We start from the raw sequence: 15,912 nt of genomic DNA, 5'->3' as shown, positions 1-15,912 counted from the left end.
GCTTTTTAAAATAACCATTTTTTCTTAGTTTCTTCATGGAACCATATGCCAATAATAAACTTGCATTTTTAAGAGTGTATTATACAAAAATTTCAACTTCAAGAACATCTTCATGTTCCACAACCAAACGTGTTAATACACAAGAAGCAGAGTGAATTGACAAAACATGTTTGGATCTCTCAGATGTCCCCATCTGTTGTAGATTAGAATGAAACTGGCAGACTGTGGGACGTCCAACCTCTGCAGCCGTTCAAATGGAGCTCCTGGATGGACAGCTGCTTGATAGAGTTACATCATAATCTACTGAAATGTTTGTCTCAATGATTGAGGCAGTGGAAGATGAATGTGTGGAAACGGGTGTGTTTACATAGATGAAGAGACCATCATTCACTGTTACAGGCAAATACAAATTGCCAGTCCTTTGACTGACAGGTTTTTTGTTGGACTGGAGAAGCAGCACATGAGCAAAAGCTTTATTTCCATTCCAAACTCCAAACACGGACAACAGAGCTTGTTCAGTATATGAGCATTCTTTTCATGAAACAAATTAAATGTCATTCATGTGAGTGAACACTCTTTCTTCAGTCTCCAGGGACGGTGACAGTGGGGCTCTGCTGTCTGAAACTGACTTACCTTCAAAACAAGAAAGGTATGAATCTCCACACGATTGACCTTCAACCTCCGGCCACTTTCTTCCACTCTCCATCTTTCAATTTTTATAACACTTAGCAGTTTCCAAAACCTTCCCTCTTTCCGTCTCCATCTCTATCCTGCTTGCTCTTGTGCTTTTTTTGGTCTGGATGGTCCAGGTGGGACCTACTGCATGCTCTCAGGCAGACTATTGGTTCATCCAGGCAGAAAATGGAGGGTTGGGGTGGGGAGGACAGGAAATGGAATGGGAGTTGACTCTCTTCTCACACACTTTAGCCCTGAAGAGCTGCACCTTGGGGACCGCTGTCAAGTGATCTCTGACACTTCATTCCCTCTCTACACAAGAACCCTCTCTGACAGACACAAGCAGGGAAGAACTCAACTGCAGCTTATTGCTGGAGTCTAAGCAAAGTTCAGCACAGAAGAGAAGACCTGATAGAGCTGCAAGTGCTGTAACATGTAAAAGGTCTTCGGTGAGATCAACTGAGGAATTTCTTTGGTGAGATCAACATGCATTTCTAAAATTCTAAGTTAAGTTCAATATATTAAATCGTCACGATCTGACTTCCAAGCTATTATATGGACATCAGTGCCTTGGAGTAACTAATCTAAAAGTTTGCAGCTCAGTTTAACAACTCTCTTTCACATATGTAACACTGGAAAGTCAGATTCATAAGGAAATGGTTCATCATAAACGTCTCTCTCTCTCTCTCTCTCTCTCTCTCTCTCACATATGTAACAAAGGAAAGTCAGAATCATATAGTGAATCAGTTTATCATAAATTACTTTTTCACATTTATAGTGCAGGAAAGTTTGATTAATTCTGTTGAATCGGTTCATTATAAATTGCTCTCTATTATGTAGCACTGTAAAGTTTGATTCTAATGAACCTGTCATAAATGTCTCTCTCTCATATGTAGCACTTAATTAAGTTAGCAATTAATATTAGTAAATTAGTTAATGATAAACAGCTTTCTCTCTCTCTATGACGTAGCGCTGGAAAGCCTGATTCATTCTAGTGAATCAATTCATCTTGAATTAGGGCTGGGCGATATATGGCATGCGATTTTCATGCGCATTTCGTCAGTAAAGCCGGTTCCCTGATTACCGCTAAATCGCCATCACCTGCTTTCAAATGGAGCGCCATTTAATAGACAGAGCCGTAGTTCACTGACAAGCTACGCAATATCGCGTTCATTATCGCAGATGAATCGCCTTCGATAATGAACGCGATATTGCGTAGCTTGTCAGTGATCTACGGCTCTGTCTGTTAAATGCCGCTCCATTTGAAAGCAGGTGATGGCGATTTAGCGGTAATCAGGGAACCGGTTTTACTGACGAAATCCGCGTGAAAATCACATGCGATATATCGCCCAGCCCTATCTTGAATGGCTCTTAGGGGCCGTTTACGCGACAACGTTTTCAACTTCATTTACACGACAACAGCGTTTTGGTGGTCTGAAAGCGCAAACTTTTGAAAACGGGTTTCAAAGTGCAAGTTTTTGAAAACGGTCTCCAACAAAAACGCATATCTGTGAAAACGATGATGTCATGCACATGCGCATTACATGTTCAGTCGATAGCGTTTCATCGCCTTCTAATGGCCTGCCAGCAGAATACAGCGTTTTTAGTCGTTTTCACAGATTCGTATGAATGTGGAACGTTTTGACAATGGTGTCGCCTGTGCACAGAAAACCCAAAGGAAAAACTTCTCCATTTTATGCATATTGTTGTTGTGTAAACGTACCCTTAATCGCTAATATGTAGCACTGGAAAGTTTGATTCATTCTAGTGAATCAGTTTGTCATAAATGCTTCTCTGGAATGTAATACTGGAAAGATTCATTCAATTGGCTCATCATAAATGTCTCTCTCATATGCTGGACAATCTGATTCTTTATAATGATTTGGTTCATCCTGAACTATACTCTCTGTCTCTCTCTCTCTCTATTAAGTTACATTGGGAAGTTTTGATTCATTTTACTGAATTAGTTCATCCTAAATGTCTCTCTCTCTCTATCTCATATGTAGTGCTGAAAAGTACTGATTCATTCAAATGAATCAGATCATCCTGAGCTACTCTCTCTCTCTATATTATGTTACATTGAAAAGTTTGATTCTTTCTACTGAATCAGTTCATGATCCTAAATGGCTCTTTCTCTAGTATTGTCATTGTTGGGCAGAAACCTTGTATCTCCAAAAACACAGCTTTTCAGGACATGGGAAAAACACTGTATGTTTTAAAAAATGAAAAACTACATTATCAAAGTTGATATTGTGGCTTTATGGTTAGTTCTTCATTCACCCTTGCATTACAAATATGGAGATATGAAGTTTCTGTCCAACAGCAATGATATGTTGTGCTGGAAAGTCATTAGTCAAACGTTTCTCTCTCATTTGGCCACTGGAAAAAGTTTGATTCATATCTTCTGCATCAGTTTGTTATAAATGACTCTCTAGTTCACTATATTGTTGAAATCTGCCCATATAGATATTGTTGAAAAGTCGTTATTTTGTTTTTTGGCACACAAAAAGTATTCTTGTCACTTTATAATATTAAGCTGAACCACTGAACTCACATGAACTGTTTCAAATATGTTTTAGTACCTTTAAGGACCTTGAGAGTTTCAATGGCTTTGCTCTCAATGCAGGCCTCACTGAGCCATTGGATTTCATCAGCAATATCTTAATTTGTGTTCTGAAGATGAACGAAGGTCTTGCGGGTGTAAAACGACATGAGGCTGAGTAATAAATTACGTTATTTTCATTTTTTGGTGAACAAACCTTTTAAAACACAAAATATTATTAAAATGTAATTATTAAAACATACTTTAAAACTATTAATTTGAGAATTTTACAAAGTGCACATTTTAAAAGTGTACTTAAGTGTTTTAAGAAAGAGTTCTGACAGTGTACTCTCTTTAAGTTCCCTTAAGTGGCCTTTATTTATATTATCTACTTATATACTATCTATAAGTACAAAAATAATATAAGATTTGAAGTACACTATAATTGCACATTAAATCAATTTATCACAAGAAGTGCTTATACTATTAATAGCAAATTATTGTCTAAATGATCTTGGAATCATGGTGTTTCCAATACAGGAAGTTTAATGTGGAGTATGCAAAAGCTCAAAATGGCAAAAGTATGGAAAAAGCTTTTAGTCTTCTCTAGAGGGGGTCTGGAGATGCTGATCCTCGCACACATTTAGTCTAGGGACTGCAGAACATTTTCTTGTGGATTTTATTTAGAAGGGGTGTGGTGAGGATGTGGTTTGAGTGCTTTACTCAAACCTATGGAATATATTCTGTTTATTTAACACTACCAGTCTATGCCAGGTTATAGATCAGATGACTACAAAAGTACCATGATATTCTTTGAAGTACATTGGAGTAGGGCTGGGCGATATATCGCATGCGATTGTCACGCACATTTCGTCAGTAAAGCCGGTTCCCTGATTACCGCTAAATCGCCATCACCTGTTTTTTTTTTTTAAATGGAGCGGCATTTAATAGACAGAACCCTAGTCACTGACAAGCTACGCAATATCGCGTTCATATCGCAGATGAATCGCCTTCGATAATGAACGCGATATTGCGTAGCTTGTCAGTGAACTACGGCTCTGTCTATTAAATGCCGCTCCATTTAAAAAAAAAAAAAAAACAGGTGATGGCGATTTAGCGGTAATCAGGGAACCGGCTTTACTAACGAAATGCGCGTGACAATCGCATGCGATATATCGCCAAGCCCTACATTGGAGTATGTACACTCTTAAAAATAAGGTTTCATAAGGTGTTTTGTTTGTTTGTTTGTTTTTTGACAGCGATGCTATAGACAAACCATATTTGATTCCACAAAGAACATTTCAGTGAAGAGTTCTTAACAGAACCTTTTTTTTTCTTAGTGTGAAGAACATTTGAATAAACCTAAAGAACTATAAAGAACGTTTTGTGGAATGGAAAGATTCCATCGATGTTAAAGGTTCTTCATGGAACCATAGATGCCAATAAACAACCTTTATTTTTAAGAGTGTAAATACCATATATTCAGTAATATTACTCATAAGTTTACACATTGCATATTTCATAGGTAGTACCATAAAGTTAAAGGTCTCCAAAAAGTCAACCAGTCTTTATTACTCATTTACTGTGTAAATAAAAAAAGCATTAAATTCACAGATAGTGTGATTTGAACCAGAATTTACCAGGTGAATTGGCAATGCACTCAAGTGCACTCAACAGAGATCTGCTACATGTCTAGATCTATATATATTTGTCAATGCCTGAATCTACATCACTGTTGCTTAGTTTCATTAAGAGCTCAGTGTCAAGGCGATGCTCACTAAATGCTGAAGACCAGCACAGCAGCGTCAAGCCTGATGGTGAAACCGTACGAGCAATGAACGTCTGAGCGAAGTTACAAACACAATCTCGACAGCTGTGTGGAGTTCCAGAGGAATGGCTGTGGGAAGTGTGTGTGCGTCTGCTTGGCTTGTTTTCCAGGCCAGTGCCACAGAGAGAGTGAGAGCTCTTTAAAGTATGCATTTCCCCATCCCACTGAGAGCGGCGTATTCCTCCCCATCACTTCCACTTCATTACTCCCTCACCAGCCATGTATTATTCACCCACAGTCAATCCATCCTCCACTGGGACCAATGTTAGCTGAAAAACGTTTTAGCCTCTTTTACTATCTAAAGTCTGCCCTCGCTCTATCTTGCTCTCTTTTTTTTCTCTCTCTCTCTCTTTCTCTTGCTTTCCCTGTATTTCTTTATGCTTTGGCCAGTCCAAAAACCCTATAATAACTTTTTCTTGTTAGGTTCAAAATAGAAGTGACAAAAATTAAAACAAATTGCGTTTCATGCTTGGTTTATGGTTTGGGGTATATTAGGTGTTGGTTGGTAAAGGGTTAACTTCTCTTGTTGATTCTATAGTAACAGTATTAATTAACAATATGTATTTATAGGGTTAGGCTCCAGCCCTATGACTTACAAGGACATATAAGGAATAAAGAGACAGGAGACTTAAGGATTAAGGGGTAGTTGCATGTAATTATACATAATTTACTGTTATTGCTATTACTGTAAACCTGAACACTCAAAATAATTAATTGGTTTGAGTAGGACAAACTTACATTAAACAAATTAGTTCAGTCAAATTAACTATTATGAGTATTTAGCACTTTCTTTTACTTTCAAGTTCACAGAACTGATATATTTTAAGTAAACTGAACTGTTTCATTGTTTTGAGTTTTATGAACTCATTTCTTTTAATTTAGAAGAACTTAAGTTTAACTGAAACTGGGCTGGGATTTCTATTTCCTAGAATGCTTTGCCCATGGTATTTGAAAAGGAGAGTAAATGTTAAAATTAAGTGTTATATAATGTGTGTGTGTGTGTGTGTGTGTGTGTGTGTGTGTGTGTGTGTGTGTGTGTGTGTGTGTGTGTGTGTGTGCAAGATTAATGTTAAGAGTTACCATCATGGTGACAAGTGGTGCATGCGGCTTGGTTTATTAAATGTTTTATATTGCTGTACTCATTTAGCAGTGCTATACTATGCTATTGCTAACATGCTAGTTAACATTTTCTGAATTAGCTTGCTATAGCTAGTAATAAAAATTATGTTGAGATTACATGATCATTTTAAGTTAAAGCTGCAATTTTTGCAGTAAAATATCCAAAAACCACTAGGCCAGTGATATATGTTTTGTTCAGTTTAGTACTTACAGTATCCCAAATGTTTCCAACTATTTGTAAATTGTGAGAAAATTGCTATTTTAACCAAGGCTCCGGGACGTGTGAGGAGTCGCCTGTCAATTGCGTCACTTTAATATATTACATGTTTTATTAGACAAGGGAACAACTGTTTGGTTACGTTTATAGACAGAAAACTATTGTTATATAGCTCAACACGTTCAAATCTAATTTTCTTGATTTTTTTTGCGAGTACCATGCTTTACCGTGCCTCAGAGAAAAACACTATTTTGTGAAGTAGCTAACATCGCATAATCAGATGCAGCTTTCAGTGTGCAACAAGTGTCTCACAGCAGCCACAGAGTGAACACACAGAGTAACGTTATAACATTTTCAACACACTCAAATGTATCTAATATGATAAACAGAGCTGCGTTACCTCATACTTATGACCGGAAAAGTGGAAGCGGCGCGGTGGAAGAGACTGTGACATAATAAAAGTTCTGCTGCTCGCGGCATGTGTTGCGCAATCGCTCCAGCGGCCTCGTTCAGCTCCCACAACACTGGGTCCTGCTCTGCTTCATACTACAGTAACGTTAACAATCGCATCCATGAACATGATTTCTGCCCGAGTCCTGTTCCGATTTATTTCCACCGGCTGTGATGTGAAGACTACTATCCCAAGATTCCGGGCTCAAACTTGGCGTCATCAAGCTACGCCTTTGTTTTGAATTGGCGCCCCCTAGCGGATGGAAAAACTACATAGTGTACCTTTTAAATGTATGAATTAGTTGACTGAAATATTTCAATTTAATAACATTTAAAATGTATGAGTACAAAATAAAAATCTGCCAGTTCTGCTTACTTAAACTTTGAATTTCTTAAATAATTTGATGTAACTCATTGCCTCATTTCTTTTGAGTTTTGCCAACTTATTCGGGTTTACAGTGTAACATGGGTAACAAAGATACTGTAAAATAAAGTGTTACCATATTTTAAAAAAAATTCTCTGTCAGAACAAACATTAACCCTCTGATTTCCATACAACTACTACACTGAAAATATTTTTACTTTGAAACCATTTTCATTCAGAAATTGTGAGTAAATGTCACCAATACTTACAAAGACACGACAGTGAACAGTGAAATAAAAATGAAATTTTGAAGTATAGAAAAACTGAAATAGTATTTTCTTGTAAAATGTACTCCAAAAATCTGTTTAATTTACAAAAAAGCACACGAAAAAAAAAAAATTACAGTGCAAGGTATTTAAGCAGTTAAAAAGTGTTAAAGCTATTGTAAAAGATTTTAAAGATGATTAAATTAATCACACAAATGTGTGAGTGGAGTTAGTTTGGTTTAAAATAGAATTTTCTGTTTGTGCCACACAACCATCCACGTGTTGGAGTTGGCAGGCACAACAGTAAAACAAACCTCATGAATAAACATAATTTGTGACATATTTTTGTGACATTAAATGTGTCTATTCCACATGATCTTTAGACCCCTATCTGATTTTCAGTCCACTAGAGATATTTAACAAAAATGAAAACTGTGCCAATCAGCCCCAGTCTAAACATCTAAAAGATGATTGTACATAAAAACAATTTTGGTTTGTTTGCAGTAGAGCTGCTGGTAGTTTACTGTTAAGAACACCTGAGTAAATTAACTGAATGAGTTTTGTTAAGTAGAGGATGTGCAGAGGTGGAAAGGGTAAAATATCACATCCTGAATTCAAGCGCCACCGTCTGGACAATTTGAGTAATGTGAGTGCAGAATAATTGAGATGATGATCGACACAATTTGACCCTCCTGCCCCTAACTGTGATTGTGTATGTTAAATAGGTTATTCATTTAATCATATTTTTTTATCAAATGTGCATCCTTTTGAGGAGTATTTGAGTAGAAAAGATTACAGATGTGATACAGAACATAATCTTAATGTGAAGAACACATGATAATATAATTATGTCTTTCAGTTATACAGTGCGTTGTTTTCTGTATTGCACATGCAATCTGATTAAACAAAATCAAAAATAAGTGCTCTGTGTGTGTTGCCATGGGTAATGGAGAGAACATGCAATGTAATAACATCTTCAGTCTAACACACAACCTCCATCTGAAGAAGAACAACCACACTGAAGAACCATGGAGTATGATCAATAGACCTTTAATAGACTACATCCACCCTACACACTACTGTAATCAAAATTTGAACCACACAGTGTTTTTCCATCTCTATAACACACACACACACACACACACACACACATGTTTTGCTATCTTAGTGAGGACATTGCATAGACTTCCATTGATTTTATATCAGGTCAATTATATTTTCTGTCACCCTACACTAGCCCTATACTCTTAAAGGTCCCGTTCTTCGTGATCCCATGTTTCAAACTTTAGTTAGTGTGTAATGTTGTTGTTAGAGTATAAATACAATCTGTAAAATTTTAAAGCTCAAAGTTCAATGCCAAGCGAGACTACATCCTAACAGACTACATCCCTCTACTTCCTTCTTTAATGACGTCACTAAAACAGTTTTTTGACTAACCTCCGCCCACAGGAATACACAAGAGTTGCGTTTGTAGAGTGTGTTTGTCGCCATGTCGTCGAAACGCTGTTATTTTCATCCCGCAGTCCAATCACCGGGTCTGATTCCGGCTCAAATTGATAGGGTAAAATTAAACACATGTTTACAATAACACTGAGCGCGTGCATTTCCACGTTATGGTAAGAGGCGTGACCTTGAAATAAAAACCTCTTTTGGCTGAGATAAAACTAGTGAGGACCAGTCAATGTCCTCACTAGTGGGTTGTGAAAGCATCTCACAATATAAGAGGACATTTGGTCCTCACATGTAGTCAAACACACACACACACACACACACACACACACACACACACACACACACACACACACACACACACACACACACACACACACACACACACACACACACACACACAGGTACTCTCAATAGCTGTCACAATGACATAATCAATAACACACACACACACACACACACACACACACACACACACACACACACACACACAGGTACTCTCAATAGCTGTCACAATGACATAATCAATAATATTCTCAATGCCTTTTTTCCAAAGACTGAATTCTGTAGTGTTGTCAGAAACCATTCACTGATGTGCACCTTATGCACCATATTCATTATTGTGATTGATGTTAAAAATGAAAATCAAACAAACAAACAAATAAATAAAATGCCTTAAACTTCAACTTCTTTTATTAAGGGGCCATATTTGCCACCTGAAAATTATTTGCAGGGTTATTTCATACCTTTATCGTGGCGTTTTTTTCTTCCTTTTTTAAACAAAAAAAAAAAGGTGCTATATAGCACTAAAAGTGGTTCTTGGCTCGTAATCATAGGAACCACTTTTGGTGCTATGTAGCACCATATCTTTAAAGGTGCTCAACAGCACCTTTGTCAAATGATGCTATGTAGAACCCATAAGAGGTGCCATATCACATTTTATTTCTTCAACAAAAATGGTGCTAAACAGCACTCATCCTCAACCTAACCACAGGCTCTACTCTTTACCACAGTGGTAACCCTAACAAAACAAAACTGAATCCCAACATAACACAACATTAAACATTAACTTATATCTCCATATGTTAATCTTGTGCAAAAACACACAAAATAACACTTAATTTCAACAGTTATTTATATGGTCTGACGCAAAGCATGCTGGGAATTAGAAATCTGCTGCAGCTCAACTCAATCATATTAAGTCCAGCTTACTACAATGACATTTTGAGTTCATGCAACTTTTTTCTATTAAGTACAATGAACTTTCATTATTATTTGAGTGAAACAAACTCATTTAATTTAATTCATTTCACTGTTCGGTTTTACAGTGTTCTTTGTACGGCAGTGGTGCTATATAGCACCTTAACCACACCAAAGAACCACTGAAGAACTATACAGGGGCATAACAGTCTCTGCATACAGTAGCGGTGCTATATAGCACCTCAGTCATCCCAAAGAACCAGTGAAGAACTGCTGAAGAATCACTGAAGCACCAAGATTTGGTGCAATACAGCAGTTAAAGCGGGTCCCCTGTGATTACGAGCCAAAGAACCACTTTTAGTACTATATATAATTTTTTTTTTTTTTTTTTTTTTGTAGGCCTATTTAAAATAACACAATATGTGATCCAGTTATGTTACTAGTTCAACAGAATAGGTCATTCATTGTTTGAATCATCAAATAAATGCCCTTTAAATTATGGCAGTTGCTTAAAAAAATCAACATCAAATACAAAAGTAGTTGAAAAGATATCATAAGACAATAAACAATCTGGTTGCACTTTATTTTACAATACACACTTATGTGTACTTACAGTGTTCTTACCTAAGAAAGTACTTGGTAATAAGGTAACTACATGGATTAAGGTTAGGTTTAGGGCTAGGTTCAGGGTTAGTACATAGTTATTACTCAGTTATTACAATTAGAATAATAAGTACATAGGATGTACATGGGGAACAGGAATGTAAAATAAAGTACTACTCACAATCTGCTAGATTTTTTATAAAAGTAAACTGCTTTTTTTTTTTTTCAACAAAACACACTTAATATTATCTTACTATTAGAGGAATGCACTACAGGGCCCTCAGAAATTAAACAGTCACTTTAGATGTTTTGACCTGAGCCCTGTTTGATTTTGTGTTTTTAATTTTACAAATCATCTTCAGGATAAATAGTGAATCAACTTCTTGAGCACATTTTGATAATACTACAGATGCTGTAGTGAACACTGACATACATATAAGACCCCCCAGACACAGACCACCAAAGTCAGGACATCCGTCCCACACACTCTCAATGTTTCAACCTCCATTTGGTCATCTTTCTCCTCACTGATGGGGTATCCCATGACACTAATGATTCTCGAATTATTTGGTCAACTAGCGGACAGCTTGTCAGCACACCATTTGATCCCAGCATCGCTTTTAGACCGCCCAGTTATACATCTGTTAGCTTGTGATAAGAAAATGGCCCGTAACCTTGCAGCAGAAGCGCAGGTTGTTGATGACTTTTCTCTTTTAACGCAGTACTGAGTCATTGATGGGTGGATAAATTACCTGGTGTTTGCCTATTGACCTCCCTCAGAGACAGACAGCAGTCAATACCACTCCACTTCTCTCTTTTCCCAGGAGGGTCACTATGATTCCAGGCAAGCGTTCCTCTGAGAATGAACTGATATCTAGTATTCTTTATCCATTGCAGCCCTAGAGCGCACAGAGAATCAGGCGAAAGAGAAACGGGACACCCGCCAACTGTTTATGTGACCAGTGGCTGGGCCAGTCACAAGCTGGCCGGGGTTAATATGGCCCATTTGACTCAATTACATAAAGCACTGACTGGGGAAGGGGATGAAAGGATGATCAAATGACAGTCTTTCACTCCAAAACCTATAGAGCTGCCATTTTAAGGCATCATATGTGCACGCTCGGCGCAAAGCCCGTAGAATAAGATTCCTTCTTTTTTGTCAAATTCTAAAGCAGCATCACTTTATCCATAGGAAAGAAGGCAATACCACAATGCAAGCTCAGTGTAAAAAAGAAAAAAGAAATTCCATTCAGTGGTGGCCAAAGTACAACATTAAAGTATCCCCCCCAAAAAAAGAAAAAAAAGAAATTTTGTTTCAAAATTGTCCATTTTATCCAATATTTATGTATATGCATTTATTTATGCATTTTAGTATTTATCTTAGTAAAATAATGACACCAAACTATTTTGAAATCCATTATAATGTCAAGTCTCTCATGTGCTTCTGCACCAGACAAAGAGATGCTAGAGCATTCCAAATCTGTTCCTTAAAATGTGTTTCCAAAAAAAGTAGTAACATAGTAGTTACCTGATCTAAACCCTAAAATTACTCTAATTAAAGTAGTACACTTGTAGCATCTGTATCTGTGACAAGCATCTTTATATGTCATTTCATAATTAAGTGTATTGCCCTATTTACAAGCATTTATAGTAAGCTAATATACTTTGTCATTTGAAACTTGTCATGTATTTAAATATTTGTAATTACACATTTGTAATGATAATGTTGCAATTTAGTAGTCAAAATATATTAACTTTAAATGTAATATCAAATAACAAACTACATTAAAATTATAATCAAGTGCTTTAGTATGTTAGTCAACACATCAAAGTAAGTGTACTTCTTTAAAGCATGATAGAAGATTATTCAAACAATGATTTAAAATGTACTTTAAAGTAAAACTTAATTTGACATTATTATGAAGTGCACTATTTAAAAGTGTACTTAAAGGATTAGTTCACTTTAAAATGAAAATTACCCCAACCTTTACTCACTCTCAAGCCATCCATGACTTTCTTCTTTCTGATGAACACAATCAGAGTTATATTAATAAATATCCTGATGCATCCAAGCTTTATAATGACAGTGAACGGGACCAACGGGTATGAAGCTGAAGAAAGTTCATCCATCCAAAACAAAACGTACTTCACACGGCTCCGGGGGGTTAATAAAGGCCCTCTGAAGCGAATCGATGCGTTTATATATAAAAAATAAAATAAAAAAATCCATATTTAACAAGTTATGAAGTAAAATATTTAGCTTGCGCCAGAACGCCTTCCGTATTCAAATTCCGAAGAAATAAAACGGAACTGGCGTTGCGTTAAGCTTTTTTCGTAAGTTGAATAGGGAAGGCGTTGGATGTAGCATAAGCATTTTGAACTGCAAGAGTTTAAAACTTTCTTCGTAAGTAAAATATAGAAGGCGGTCTGGCAGAAGCTACTTTACTTCATAACTTGTTAAATATGGATATTTTTATACACAAACACATCGCTTTGTTTCAGAAGGCTCATTTTCATTTGAAAGTGAACTAATCCTTTAAGTGTGTTAAGAAACAGTCATGAAAGTGTACTATATTTAAGTACATTTAATATACTTCATTCTTTATAAATCTCTCCAACAGTGTAGCATTAGCCGTTTGCCACGGAGCACAGCCTCAAATTCATTCAGAATCAAATGTAAACAATATAACCGTATACAATACTCACATAATCCGCCGCATGCATGACGAACACTTTGTAAAGATCCATTTGAGGGTTATATTAGCTGTGTAAACTTTGTTTAGGCACTGTTTAAGGCAAGCGCGAGCTCCATGGGCGGAGAACACGAGATTTAAAGGGGCCGCACAGCATAAATCGGCTCATATTTAATGATGCCCCTAGATAGGCAGTTAAAAAAATTAATTAAAAAATATCTATGGGGTATTTTGAGCTGAAACTTCACAGACACATTCAGGGCGACACATTAGACTTATATTACATCTTGTAAAAAAAACGTTCAATGGCACCTTTAAAACTTTGAAACCCAATTTCGAAAGTTTGCATTTTCAGGCCCCGAAAATGCTGTTGTCGTGTAAATGAATGGCCAAAACACATAAAAAGTTTTACCTTTTTAGTTGAAAATAGTGTTGTGTAAACTGCCCTTTAGAAGGCAGCTTGTGGCAGTAGAAAACAGGGCAGCTCAACAGGTTTTGTCCCTTTCTCTCTACAGATGTGTCTATATGATTCAATCTGTCCATCACATCCACATAAAAGTATCTCGCATTAGAAAAATGCCTATGAATAGTATCTCCAAAGGAGATCATTTGATTTATAAGGATAACAAATACACACAACACATGCTGACACCCATATAAGAATAATCATAGCCTTTGTGGTCAGTGATCTTTGTGACGGCTTCACGCAGATGGACATATTGACAGCCGTCAGATAATTCCCACCCTCTCTTTGTAAAGAGCAGAATAATGGCTGGTTTAAACACCGTACACAAACAGATGAGTGCCGTTTACATTAAAGCACAATCCCATTAGTCTCCCTTTAATAAATGACCTATTCCTGTACAGCGAGGGAGGGGGGCGACTCGGGTGCGCCCATCTTCTGCTGATAGGGGCAGAGCTTAATGAAATGGTCTTTTGTGCGCTTGGTTGAACTCATTTGATTTTTTTCTCCCTGCAGACTTCCTGTATCCTGTGATAAGTCCTCAAACCACTGAAGCCTATAATGACTCCATTACCGAGACCCCCGCCAGACTGTGTGTGTGTGTGAGAGAGAGACTGAGAGAGAAAATATAATGTGTGTGTGTGTATCCCATTATCAAGTGTAATCATTTTGCAGTCAAGCTGGTAATGAGGTGTAATATTGCCCAACATGATAACATATACACACAAACACCTCCCACACTTTAAATTCACACCAAAACATATATTTAAATATACACCGACTTGCATTGCACCACACACACACACACACACACACACACACATTTCTATAGGTAAAAGCCTATGTAATTATGCTAAGGGGAAGTCTCCATTTCTACAGTGGAAGACACAGAAGGTCAATTGGTGGTTAATTTTCTTTTTGCCTCCTGAAGCATGAAACATGCATATGCAAACACTTACTCCTAAACACACACACACACACACACACACACACACACACTAATGGATTCATCCAAGTCCTCTCTAGCATTGACTTGTCACTACCAACCTTGTTTCATGCAATTGCAATTACCACACGGTGAGGAGTTTCTGCAGCCTCAGGGAAAAATCCATACTGCATTTCATATGCATCAAACTGGAGGTACATTAATCTTTAACATTTTATGTCCAACAGACATTTATTTTTCCACTTAATTCCTACATTAATGACTTTAAACATCTTATGATAAACACAACAATAAAAATGTACCAATGTTTATGCATAGTAAGTAACTCAAGGATTTTCTTACTGTGGTAAGGGGACCCTCGGGGGCCGCTATGATTTCATTGGGGCTCCATGGACAATACTAAAAGATTTTACAAAATGTATTTTTTTAAGGACTATCAAAGTAAAACAGCTTTGGAATGAAGGTTATTATTAAAAAATCTATACAAATTATAATTAAATAGAAAATGTAAGTACATCTATATTCTTATGCATTATAATGGGTAAAAAAAAAGATTAAAAGTCAAAAATATTTAAAAAAATATATTTTCATGATTTGTTATAATAACATTTTTTCTTTTGTCAAATCAACTTAGATAATTAATGTAGTTCAGATAACATAATATTTTGAGTTTCTGTTGATTAAACCAATCACTTTCATTGTATTAACTCAAATTTTTAATATCAATTAACTAAAAATTTTAAGGCAACCAGGTAACTTACTTTTTTTAAGCTAAACCAACAGTTTTACAGTTTTACAGTGTAGCATTATAATAATTTGCTTTGACTTCAGTAACAATGTAAAAAAAACAATGATCTTATTTTGCATAATTTCCCATTTCTTTAAACTTTTACACTTTAGAACGAGGATCATCATATTTGGGGTCTTTGCTATCAAAAAATTTGAAAACCCCTTGGTTGGACCCATGTATTTTGATTTTTTTTTTTAAATGTAGCCTATGTATGGCTATAAAACAATAAAATTACATAAATAAAAATACATAAACTATAGTATTAGTTATTAAAAATGAAAAATTTTAACAAAAACATTTGTCAATT

At 36.3% G+C, this 15,912-nt stretch overlaps 1 long non-coding RNA gene across 1 annotated transcript; it reads left to right on the top strand.

Moving 5' to 3' along the window:
- Nucleotides 1-271: 271 nt before the first annotated feature.
- LOC125276289 lies at nt 272-14,655 on the top strand. The gene is made up of 3 exons (XR_007186615.1): nt 272-649; nt 928-1,150; nt 14,386-14,655. It is a non-coding gene; the product is annotated as an uncharacterized LOC125276289 (long non-coding RNA).
- The last annotated feature ends 1,257 nt before the right edge of the window (nt 14,656-15,912 follow it).

The sequence above is a fragment of the Megalobrama amblycephala genome, linkage group LG9, assembly GCF_018812025.1.
Source record: "Megalobrama amblycephala isolate DHTTF-2021 linkage group LG9, ASM1881202v1, whole genome shotgun sequence".
Classification (NCBI taxonomy): domain Eukaryota; kingdom Metazoa; phylum Chordata; class Actinopteri; order Cypriniformes; family Xenocyprididae; genus Megalobrama; species Megalobrama amblycephala.
This window is presented reverse-complemented; position numbering and strand designations above follow the sequence as displayed.